The sequence below is a fragment of the Eucalyptus grandis genome, chromosome 8 (genome assembly GCF_016545825.1).
Source record: "Eucalyptus grandis isolate ANBG69807.140 chromosome 8, ASM1654582v1, whole genome shotgun sequence".
Taxonomy (NCBI): domain Eukaryota; kingdom Viridiplantae; phylum Streptophyta; class Magnoliopsida; order Myrtales; family Myrtaceae; genus Eucalyptus; species Eucalyptus grandis.
In genome coordinates this window covers 6375807-6389009 of record NC_052619.1, presented here as the reverse complement: position 1 = coordinate 6389009, position 13203 = coordinate 6375807, and the positions used below count along the sequence as shown (strand labels likewise).

General features: G+C 38.0%; 1 protein-coding gene and 1 pseudogene across 1 annotated transcript in view; both read left to right on the top strand.

Moving 5' to 3' along the window:
• Positions 1-1771: 1771 nt before the first annotated feature.
• Positions 1772-13156, top strand: LOC120286930 (annotated as a pseudogene).
• Positions 8425-13203, top strand: part of LOC104445403 (protein PEROXIN-4) — a 45902-nt gene continuing 41123 nt past the window's right edge. Inside the window, exon 1 of the mRNA XM_039300955.1 lies at positions 8425-8463. The gene's annotated coding sequence lies outside the window, so the exon portion shown is untranslated. The remainder of the gene's footprint in view (positions 8464-13203) is intronic.

The window sequence follows — 13203 nt, the reverse complement described above, 5'->3', positions numbered from 1 at the left end:
GATGGTTGTAAAACGTAGTCCTGGGAATTTAACTTGATTAATTGAGAGTACTTGTTTGTCAAGTTTAAGTGCATAAATCGTTGCGTGACGTTGATTACCATCAACAGTTAATTAATTGCCGTTGTTATGTGTTGTGATTTTGGTAACGAGTATCTAATACACTCATACAACCAAAGAAGGGAGGTTTTTAGTTTCAATGCATGCTACATCATGTATAATCAATATTCTAAATATCGAAATAGTTTTTCTGACAGCAGCCCAGAGTAGTCGCTAACGGCACTATATTGAAGACTAATGTAATCCAAAAGTTTGTGTAGATCTAGAGCGCGCAACTTTTACATGGTATTTATAAAACAAGTTTACCTTTTCTCTCTTTACAAATGACATGAAATCACAAAAGACCTAGGACCCAAAAGACTTTTGGGAACATGCAAATTAGACATTCGTTTTTTACGTAATTAGGCCCAAGAGCAAATGAGGATTTGTGAAAACACTGGGCCGGAACAATGAAATGCAAGCCCAATATTATCACACACTCTGAGTCCTTAATCCTCAACCCATTCTCAATAAATTAAGATTGAATGAAGTGACCTAGGTGATCAACGCTCTCTCTCATCTTTCTTTTAAACACAACCCAAAATAAAGAAAACCCTAGCTATGGTAATCTAACTCCAATGTCTTACAGTTCAAAACATGCATTATCAAATGCACGAGTTACATCATCTCAGAGTTAGCACAGCCATTGCACGATATATCTAATGCGTCGTACCAAACAAATTATCACGAATTTCTTGAATTTGAAACTCAAAGTCAATTGCACGCATTGACAAGCCAATAAATAATACGTTCGTTTAAATCTCTTGCTCTAACTCGGATGATGTCATAGTGCCCTGCACCGAAAAAAAAGTGCATCGAGAAGAAGGATTTTAGTTATCATCGGCTTATTAAGAATGGTTTAGAGTAAAATGCAGCAACTAGGAAATAAACATTCGAATGGTACAATCAAATCTAACACCCCGCGAAAACAGAAAGAAAAATATCACATCGCTTTCATAAATGAATCTCAGCTCCTCCGATATTGTTCGAGAACGAAACTTGAGCAACGTCAAGATATTTCGAAGAATTAAATAAAATAAAATTCAGGAAATTGGTGTGGGATAATGATTGTCCTCCTTATCCAAGGCATTACAGGTGGAAAATTATTGTTCTGATTTCCAGCCCATTCCTGCTGTTATTATTCCTTATGTTTAATATATATTATGTATATAAATAATAGGGAAATATATAGATTAGGTGGTGAGGAAAATAATGCAAGACTGGTAAGTGTCTCTTTGTTCTTTTTTTCCTTTTCTGACGAGACAGTGAGTAGAGCATGTAACGTTATTATCGGAGCTGGGAAGTGTGCAAATGGTTTGGGACAAGACTAAAGGAAAATAATAATGTGAATATGAATTAGTTCTTGCTTTTGCCTTTTGGGAGGCTTAGGGTTTTAGGCTAAAATGGGGGGAAAATCAAAAGAAAAAAAAGGAATTCGTGGATAGTTTTATTGACTGATTCCTCTAATTATCTTAATAAACAAGTACCGGGCCTGTGAAAAAGTTACCTACTATGAAAATTCTGGAACTAACTAATATGAAAGATTTCGTTTGTCTTGATTAGAAAGTTAGTTTACTTGGTGAAAAGTTATAAGCGACATGGGAAAATCATTAAATCTCGTTCCGGCTTTTGGATTTATAGCTCAGAAACCGTTGGTTATATCAAATGTTGCAAAATGCGTGCAAGTTGCTCTAGGTCAAGGCCACCAGCATAATTTGAATTTAACCGATTTATGATGCTTGTAAGGTACTTCATGAGCTTTCAAGTAACCCGACATTTGCCCCCATGTCCCCGGCTTATGAAAAATTATCATTCAATGCATCTTTTCACCGATAATTACTTTTCCAGTTCAAAAAGATGCTAACCACGGCTGACGTTATTTATCAAGATTGATTTACTTTTCCTTATGAGAAATTTCCCAGCACCTGAAGAAGCTAGTGATTGTACAATCATGGGAAGTCCCTTCAATGGTGTTAAAGGTTATTGACCACTTAGAGAAATTACGGCATGTTGACTCCTTAATAGTTACTATTTAATATAAAAAGTTCCCAACCGTTCTTGAAAATATACTTAATATAATTACGTGATATTTATTAATACTTTTTCTTGTGAATAGTTACTTCTCATATGAAAAAATTACTTATTACTCACATGGGATGCGTTTCCTATGGATATTTTCTCACTACATCGAGAAATTACTCTCTAGTGATGCCTTTATACCTTTGCAAAAATTACCCAAAAATCATAAACTTAATGTATGGCACCTAATTCAGTCCTAAAATTTTCAATTTAGCCAATTTAGTTTTAACTTTTTTGTCGACTTGCCAATGTATATATAATAATATATTTATATAATTATTCTCTGACATGCTTTTTCATACTAGAACATGTTGTCGGTTAAGATTTACATTCAAATGATTTGATGCAAAAGTGGTCACACAATCGTTACTTAAAATTTTTTTGACTTTCTTTCTCCTATAGAATAGGAAAAAGGCTCTCATAAGTTTAAGTACTTCAAGCTTATTGATATAGTAATTGAAATAACCATAGTAATTAAATATTTAATCCAAAACTAAAATGTGACATTTTTGTGAAGATTGTAACTTTGATGAGGATATCAGAAGTAAATAACTTAGTATCAAGAATGGTTAGTGCCAAATATAGAGACACATTTGGGGGGTGAGATAAAAGTATTTGCAACATCCATTTTAGGGGTAGTGAGTTGCAAAAGTTGATAAGAAACTTTACAAATATAGCATACATTTGTTGAAAATTTGCACCAAGCATCAATAGGTCAAGGTGAAGGCCCTCAATAAAACTAGGCCCTCTCTATGATTGAGAAGAGATTCAGTGAAATAACCGATACTCATGTATACGTACTCATGTTCAAACACATGTTCCTAACTAACAGCGTGTCATTAGGAGTGATCGGTTTCAAGGTGGGTTGGTTCCCAATTTGTGAAATTGGGAAAAGGCCCACCTAGTCCTAAAATCGGAGGATGGGTCCAAGAACCAGAGATGCTTAATTTCTTTGTTTTTTTCCCTTTTTTTGTCTATTCCCTGCATGACTGGTGCTTAGAGAGTTGAGAGAGGAAGAAAGAGAATCTCATCTTGGGTCTTCTCGATTGACTCTAGATGGAAAGTAAGAACAAGAAAAGCAACGGCGTGACCACTAAGGCATTTTAGCATTGCAATATGGACTCCAAGGGCCCACTTTATATGCTCCTTTCGCACGATACTCTATTTTAGTTGTGAAGCCAGAGTCGAAGGCTCGAGATGGCGTCAAGCAAGAGGAAGGCATCGAGCGAGAGTGACAGGGGGAGGTGTCGAACGTCAAGAGAGAGGGACTAAGAATGGGCAGGAAAGAGAGGGACTCAGCGTGAGGCTTAAGGACAAAAATGAGGATAGGCAATTAGGGTTATGAGAGTAAGAAATTACACATACAGCCCCCCAATGTTTTGTAATAATAAGAATTATAAATAAAAAAAATTATCGATTTGATCCAGTGGTTCTATCCACACCTAAAACTGAGAATCAAACCGATTTTCACCAGTTCCACATTTTAGGAATCGGGAGTCACTCAAAACTAGTCGATTTAGTCTAGTTCAAATGCTCACCCTTATGTATGACCTAGATATTGTCTTATAGTTATGGATAAATTGTTTTTGTTGCGGGTCATATTATTGTTAAGGATGGGCGAGGCGATAAGCATGCAACTACTCCATCGTAGCATTATCATAAGGTATTACACGTGTTACATGCAAAATGTTTAGTTTGAGTTATAGTTACTTAGTCAACCTATTAAAATCGAGAAAATTATCAAAAACTCCAAAATCTATTGAATGGATGTAATTTTCGAATTAATCAATATAATCCTATACCTCTTCATCATTTTGCAGTATAGCCTATTTTGCTAAAGTGCCAGTTAAGCCACGGCCAACCATCCAACATGGATCACCTCTACTTAAAATGACGTGGTTTTCAAATATTTTTAAATTTTCTAATTTTTTTTTTCTTGTACTCTTCATCTTCAACATTAAACCCAGATTTGGGTTCGTCATCTTCCACAGAAGAGAGAGACTCTCAGACATCGCGTTGAAGTAGAAGATGCAACCCGCCACCAAGCTACGGCGCAGGCCCACCGCAGCTGCAGATGGCGGAGACTCCACCGGCAACAAGGATCAGATCTTCTCTCTCCCCCGCCGTCTGCAACCACGAGGACCTCGGACCCCTCATCCGCAAGGCCTTCGCCGCCGGAAAGCCCACCACCCTCCTCCACCGCCTCCGCCACTTCGCCTACACAAGGGAGTCCGAGATCGAGGACGTCTACAAGGCCCGCCGCTAGGACTTCCATCCTCGCCATCGACAACCTCTGATCCCTCCTTTCGAATGCCGACTCCCTCAAGTCCGCGCTCCTTCTCCACCCTCCAGTCCATCTCTCTCTCTCTCTCTCTCTCTCTCTCTCTCTCTCCCCTCAACTCCCTTGATGCCTACCTCGAGGCTGGCGACGTCTCTGTCGACATAATCTTGCCGTCGGCTCCTGCATCGGCCTCTTGGATCTCTACTCCAGGGCTAGTCTCTACCTCTTTGATGGCAACTTCTATATGGCCTTGATGTGCGTCGACGCCATCGAGGCTCAGTTCCTCGACAAGACGCGATCGTGCACGATCAAAAGCATGCAACGTAGGTCAACTGGCAATTGGCCAAGCTTCCGCTGCCAGACTGGGAGAGAGAGGAAGAGATTAGGATTAAGTAGGGACAAGCTGAGGAACAGAGGAGGCTTGAAAATCCTATCTGGGTTTCAACGTTCATCGTAAAGTTGAAGAATTTAGTCATGGGAATTGGCGAGAAGGGATCGAATTTAAGGGAAAAGTTTCCCCCGGTTGATCGAATTTAGGGTTTACACATGATTCGGACGATATCGCTCCGAGGCCTTCAGTGAACGACCAAGAAGGGAAGCGGTGTTAGTTAGGGTTTTGATTTTGTTATCATTTTTTTTATAATAATTGCTGATGATCCACGTTATTACCGGTCATGCAACGTGGAATAGTCGACACTTATTATATCTCCATAAGTCCAAATTTCTTAATCAAATTTAGCCGGATGGAATATATTAAAAATCATCAAAAGATTTAAGAGTACGTTAGTCAAATAAAAAATTTTATGACTGAATTAATACTTGTACAATAAATTTTGATGTTATCAAGCCCGTTACTGTATGCACCGTCAGCGTGCCAAAAGTCAGGAAATTTCTCTCTTTACACGAGATGGCAGACTTTCGAATGAACAACCTGACCAGAAATTCGTTCCCTAATTAATACCACGGGGGGAAGAGTCATCAAGAAAGTCTGAAAATCAATTGAAAACGAATTAACTTTGGATGCAATTTCCATCGGAACGTAGAAAGACGTAGAGGGCTACAACCATTATGTTGACATTGATGGGGCAGAGCTATCCTCTTCTAAAAGTAGCCCAAACGGTGGCCGAACCGGCTATCTCGCATAATTGGGTAGGCAGACTACTACTACTACTACTCCTAATAGATTATTGGACCAGCTGGTGAAACAAATGATTTACCAAGGAGAATTTAATCGGACTCGTGTGACGATAGAAAGGTTTCGTGTTAGTTAACCAGAAAATAAAATCTGCGACCATGAACTCCATCTTTTTCCTGTTTTAGGATGGTGTGCCTTACTCGAGATCTGATAGGAAATATTTGTTTCCTTCAGCCTTGGTTTGTTTCGCTAAAAAATGAATCATTTGGAAAATATATTTTTTAGAAGAGGCGTTTGTATCACTTGAAATAATAAGTCAATCAATAACTGTTTTTTTTTTTTATCATCAATAATAGTTTGTATCTAAATATTTTCGTAAACGATAAAGATGTTTTTCGTGTAAGTGATCATTTAAAAAATATATATATACATATTTTTCAAAATATTCATTTTTTTGTGAAATAAATACAGCCTTAAATTGCAAATGTATGAGACATTATTCCACATCAACCGAGTTTAAGCCCCTCTTAAAGAGTTGGAGTTACGACTCTCTCTCTCTCTCTTCTCACTCTCCTAAGCCAACTTGCGTCCTTTAAGGGCCCCACCTGTCAAGAAAACTTTAAGCCTTTGTCTTCATCATGTCAAGAAACTTCAACGTCTGCGGGACCTACTTTCACAGGAGATTTTTGAAGATGCTCCCAAAAGATCATGTTCTCTTGTCAACCTAATTTCCCACTAACTTTATCTCGTGTTCTATCATTTTTGACCCATAAAAAGATGCGCTCTAAGTTCCTTAACCTCGTGATTGATCGAGCTGATTAGGAATGGCAACAGGGCAGGGCGGCCGTCGGGGTTGGATCCCCCCTGCCCACCCCATTACCATTAGAGATTCCTCATTCTCGGCTTGCTTCCCATGTAGCACACACTCACGTGCCTCCTCCCCAGCCCTAATGGGTATGCGGATTTCCCCGCCCCACTTGCCCCGCCCCCACAATAATTTCAGGTTAAAAAACGAAAGCCTTGCTATAGTGGAAAAGGACGAAACCCTTATTCCGGGTGTGAGCCATGGCGCATGGACAATTTCAGTTAAATTCTCATTATAGCACTAGATTAGTATTAGAAAACTCTAAATTCGAACATAGAAAAGCGAGGTAGGGGCGAGGGATGAGGGTGATCCCATCCATCTCCGCTCCGAGGCAAGAAAATTCAACCCGTCCTGAACCCAAAGCTTATTGATTGCACGTTTTAACTGTACTATGTAGGGCTTATCGATTGCATGCTTTAACTGTCCTAGGTAGGGGAGGCAGCACGACATAAAATTGTCACCCTAGAGTAGATGAATAGCGTGATCCTCGAGTAATTTGGAAATTACTCTGGAAAAATTTCCGAGGTGATTAGGAAAAATCACGTTTTATCCCAAATCTTTCTTCTGTTTTCTTTTGACCAATGCTGTTTTTTTTTTTTTTTTAAAGTAAACCCATTTGAGCCATCTAGAATATATATATATATATATATCCGCAAGTTAAAGGTCAACTAATCAGAGAACCATAATTTTTATTAGCCCATGCGTTTTGTTATATTTAATTTCTCCATGAAATTCTTACATTGACCTATACAAAAGAAAGTTTTTAAATGAATCTTCCCAATCCCCAAGAGCACTCCCAACCAAAATGTCTACCATGATTTCTAAGATACTGCCAATGAAGAAGCAAAGCATGATTAATCATAAAAAACCCATTTTCAACCATCCATTCATTTGATATTTTGAACAACGCCCTTTGCTTTTCATCTGGAAATTCAAATACCCACAATTTTCACCAGTCCAACACCATTAGATAATGTCTAGTCATCGATTTTAAGCGTAGATCCTAGACGCGTCGAGTACCTAGATTCCCAAACATTAGGCGAACGGTGACAATATGCATTGGGACGTCATGATTAAAAGACTCGCGACGGATAGCTCAGAATCCGATATCATGCTAAAAGAAAAAGATCTATGTTTCTTTTGCAAAGCTAATTTTCTCCCTTTTATGAGATGTTATAATTCTTTAAAATTCAGCCCCTTCTTGAGTTTTACATTAGTAGTCATCTCAAGAATAGAGGATTATGTTGGTTTTGTTTTGTCGTTGGAGTAATCTATTTTATCCATACTAATAAGAATTGTATATCGACACAAAAACAAAAAAAGATCAATACTACAAAAACTCCAAATTGATATATTTATAACAAATTTATTCCAAATAATTTTTTGATTATTAAAAAATCCTAAATTGGTACAATGACAATAAATTTATCCTCCATTAATTTTCATTAAATTAAATTAATATCACGAAAAAACAAAAATTGGTACGCCCGTATAACAAATAGAGAATAAGACTCCTACATTAATACACCAATCAATTGTTATATGGCATTTAACTTATTAATTTGACAATAAAATTTAATAAAAACTCATAGAAGATGAATTTGTCACATATGTAATAGTTGAAGGTCTTTTTGGCAATCAAAAATTTAATTTGAGATAAATTTATAAATAAGTGTATCAATTTTGTGGCATTAATCCAAAATTATTTCCTTTTTCTTTTTTTGAAAACAAGAAAACTATTTACCGACTAAAAAAAAACTACTATTTATGAAACCTGACGTTATGTGAAAAGAAAAGGCCATGTGATTTGTTTTTTCTTTTGGTGGAAAAGCCATATGATTAAAAAAACTCAAGAAGGACACGAGACTAAAATCTTCAGATGGGAATCCATTTCTGATTCTCAGTCGTCATTCGAGTTCGCGTATTGTCTTGCGGAATCGCTTTGCCACCATCGACCTCGTCCCGAGCTAGCCCCTTCGACTTCAATCGTAATTTGTCGAAGACGAGGTATATTCTCTTCGATCACGAGCTTCCGATTTCCTTTGCCGCTGACTGCGAATTGTTCGTTCTGGTTCGGTTCTTTGATACCCAGAAATCGTTCGATCGATATTTGACTCAAAAGCAAATAAATTTTTCATCTGGGTATGCTTAACAGATTGGCTTTGATTGCTTTCGTTGCGTTGGTAGGTGAGTCTGTGCTCGCGGTACATTTTCGTGCTTGATTCTTGAGAAATTTGCCCGGATATGATAGGGGAGTGATTTGGGAGTGGTGAGAATGCACGAATTATATACATTTTCGTGCTTGATTCTGAGAAATTTGCCCGGATATGATAGGGAGGATTTGGGAGTGGTGAGAATGCACGAATTATATACATTTTCGTGCTTGATTCTTGAGAAATTTGCCCGGATATGAGAGGGGGAGTGATTTGGGGAGTGGTGAGAATGCACGAATTATATACCCAAATGTTCGCTGGGTATGCTTGAAAGATTGGCTTTGAGTGCTTTTGTTATGGTGGTAGGCTGGTCTGTGCTCGAGGGTACAGTTTCGTGCTTGACTTGAGTAATTTGCCCGGATATGAGAGAGATGATTTGGGAGTAGAATGCGCAAGATATATACCCAAATGTTAGACAGCATAAGGCATGATTTTCTTTTTTTCTTTGAGCTTTTGATATATTGGTTCACTGTTGTTCAATTTTTCAGCTGAATTTGGTGGAAGTCAGATTTCCTCTAGCAGCCTTTTAATTCGGGAGGATATATCGCAATGCAGGTATTACTGATTACTTACAGTTACCAGCTCTTTGTTCCGCTGTTTACATGCATGGGGAGTGAAGTCTATTGTTTTCAAATTATGCACCCAGAATGTGATCATTCTTAAAATTTTTCTTTCTTATGGCGAAATTTACACTAGGTTATCATATTTATGTACTGAGTAAATCATTTTGCGATGCCGGTTATCCCATGAAGTAGCAGATTTGATCTCCTGCAATTATATACGTAGAGGAATTGCTTTCTCTTTTCTTTTTTATGACCCCCAGGTTGGTTGTGGATTCTAATGTCAACGGTGCTTGTATTTGTAGACATCGAGGTGAGGCTGTTCAAGGAATACAAAGAGGTGCAGCGAGAGAAGGGAGCTGATCCGGACATTCAGTTGGTTTGCGATGACTCGAACATATTTAAGTGGACTGCTCTTATCAAGGTGAGATTGAATAGCTGATGGAGGTAATTGCCGAGGTAATGGTGCTGTTGCTCATGTAAAAGATATGGTGATTCTCTTTTCATTAGGGACCATCGGAAACCCCTTTGAGGGTGGTGCTTTCCAGCTCGCATTTGCTATACCTGAGCAGCATCCACTGCAGCCACCTCAAGTTCGTTTCCTGACTAAGATATTTCACCCCAATGTGCACTCAAGGTATAATTTTTTTTGTATAGGAATGCTTATTGATGATAACTTAGTTGGAACTAGTTGCAGTGCATGCTAATAGGTCGAAGGGTGAACTGATTTACTGTGTCGTTTGGTGATCAATGTTTCTTCTTGTCAATACTTATTATGTTCAGAATCAGAAACTTGAAAGAGTTGCTAGTTTTAGGGTTTTGTTTTATTTGGCACTTGAAAATAGATAGAGGTGCAGAAGCTGAGAATTGGAGACTTCTTTGACACTTTGTCAGGAAACAGTCTTGATCCTTTTTTTTCCAAATTCTGTTTCCAGAGAATCTCTGCATGAATACATTTTCTGATAACTACTAGCTTGGGAAAGTCAACAGATACCTGATGCATAAATATGAGATGCTGTAAATGTTTGTTTGACTAATAGATTGACATTTTAATTTATACTTTATACAGACAGGGAGATATGCCTTGATATTCTGAAAGAATGCATGGAGTCCTGCCTGACACTTCAGTCTGTTTGCAGGGCTATAATAGCTCTTCATGGCCCACCCTGAGCCTGACAGCCCACTAAATTGTGATTCAGGTATCAATAAGTTTTTTTTTTTTTTTTTTTTTTTTTTAAATATAACATCTGTATCTAAAACTCATTATTCTTTCATTAGTACATAAACCTCAACCAGAAATTTCCACTAAACTTTGTAACGCCTATTATCTAAGTGACCTGGTGTTTAATATTTGTTGCTTGCACCTTCTTGCAAGGAGTGCATATCGTATGCTTGCGTGTTCACTGTTTCATGATAAAATGTGGCAGTGTCGCCTTTAATAGTATCTAGTTGAATGTTGTCTCACTTACATTTAAACTATGCAGAGTCAGGGCCAAGAACCAAAAGTTGGTAGAGTCACCTTTCTTGGTATAAAATCTTGATTCGGGATTCCTCCACCTTTCCCACCTTGTGAATACCATAACAACAAGAACAAGAAGCCATTGCACTTTATGGAGTAATATTTCCTCCCCCTCAGCCAAAAAGAGAAAATGAAATTCCCTCTATACCACCTGGTTACAGGAAAAGAGCAAACTTTATAGTGTAGTTCATATGAGAACACAATCATACTCCATCCTCCTCTTGATATTGACATAGACTAGTTGTATCAGTGCCGAAGAGGAGTGCCCTTTTGACATCTTGCGGGGATTCTTGATAGGTTGCTTTTAGAACGAGGTGCAAGAGTCTTTGATTGAACTTTTTCTGGAAATAACAAGGGTGAGACCTTTGTAATCGTTTGACAAGTATTGAGAGAGAGCGTAAGATTTCAGTGGGAATCTTTCATGCTCCTTTTCCACATTTTGTTTCCTAATCCTATCTCAAACGATACTTCATCTCAAATCTTTATTTCCAATGGTCAGTTTGTTGGATCGGATATATAGACAGTAGTGCTGCGATTATGATAATAGTTGGATGTCTTTGCCTCGATTGAGTATTCATAAACACATTCTGTCGTTTCCACACTACGCATGAGATTCTGGGGATTAGATGAATTAGGTATGATATGATGCTTCGATTTCAACTCAAACTCTATCTGTTAAGAACCTTGAGAGCTATTCATCTTAATCATTCATGCAGTCAAGCATTCTCGGGTTTGTTGATTGCCTTCTATGGGCCAATATATTATATGGCATCAAAGAGATAATTTCAACAATGAAGTACTAGAGAATGGTAATAAAGAACAAATGCTTGTACTTGTTCAATGTAACAGTTGATGGTTACTTTTTCCTAATGTCCTGGTCCTGCTTGTAATGGTCGTAGTATTAGAAGAGAGATCATGTCTTCCTGAGGGAATCCTTCAGATGAGAATGGGGGGCCTCTTGGGCAGACTGCCTGCTCTGCATGAATCCACTGTTGTGTTTGGTCATGTTCTTCTACTGCTGTCCTTAATACAACTCTTCACTCTGCTCGACCATGTGTGGTGAGGCAAACCTCTCGTTTCCTTTTATTTCTCTCTAGGCAGCTCTCTTGCTCATGTTGCCACTGAGCTCTTGGAATCATCTTTGATGGGAATTAGGCCCTTTGAAAGGCTAACTGTGAGATATCTTGTCTGATTACTCATGGGAGGAAATAAAAGATTAAATAAAAAGAAGCTCCCCACTCATCTGACAGGAATTGTTCACAGCCAGTGAAAGAATGAATTTTGGTGCAGCTAAGAAGATGAGAATTATAAATAAAGCACAATTGCAAGGAGTCTATCAACAGTTGATCTTCCTGAATTGAAATGAAATTTAAAAGAAAAATTGGGGTTGCCAAACTTGAAGGAGGTTCAAAGTTAACATTATTTTCTTTATGTCGGGTTCAAGTTAAGTGAGTTTATATCCCCACTCTCTCTCTCTTTCTCCAGGGTAAATCCATAACTCATAGGTGTGGAACCCTTCCTAGTAGTCATCAGAAATGCACATGCTAAATCTCATAAGAAGGGATGGCTTATTAGTTCCAATTTGATCTTGTAATCCAGGGACAATCACTTCTACATCAAGGATTAGCTTTGAATGATGACTTGCAGCGTGTACTTGCCAAGCATGAAGTCATTGCTTCTGGAAGTTCAGTTCAGGCTGAGAAAACCCCGCCGGGACCTTCTGGCACCATGACAGATGTCAAAGGTCCTCTACTTGATACTGCAGATAACAACACAAAGCCTGATGAAAGGTAACTGGTTCATTAGTCATGATTGCAATATATAAACCCCAAATACTTGTTCTGTGGCAAATTATGAAGTTCAGCTGAAGTCTGTGAACTGAACAGTGCTACTTTATGATAAGTTGATATGGATATTTTTCGCTAATTTTCTGCTGTTTGGTAAAACTTGGTGGATATTTATACATCGGCGCTACCATTTGTTTCATGAAAATGACTGGTTTGGAAAATTTTTGCTGAAATGACCATTTATATTGCTTTAAAGGAACGGTTGAAAAATTTTTCATCATTCACTTAAAATGTTTAGACACAAATTGTTGTTGACAATGAGAACATTTTCTGACTAATTATTTTAAGCGAAACAAGCTATTGGTGAAAATGTTTTCCAAATCATTTATTTTCCGCAAACAAACGTAGTGAAATTCTATCATCTGTCTTTGATCCTCCAGTTGTCAAGACCTTGTCTGGTGCAACTTTTTTCACAGCAGATTTGGCTGTGAAAAAGGTGTGTCTGCAGCTTTTATGGACTGTTTGTCAAACTCTTTACTGCTGTAGTGCCCTCAAAATTGCAGCAGTTATAACAGTTTCGAGAAAACTGCCTTGCCCATTTTTGAGGTGTTGCGGCTGTAAGGATATATTCCAAACATAGAAGTTACAGTGCTTCACAGCACAACCAC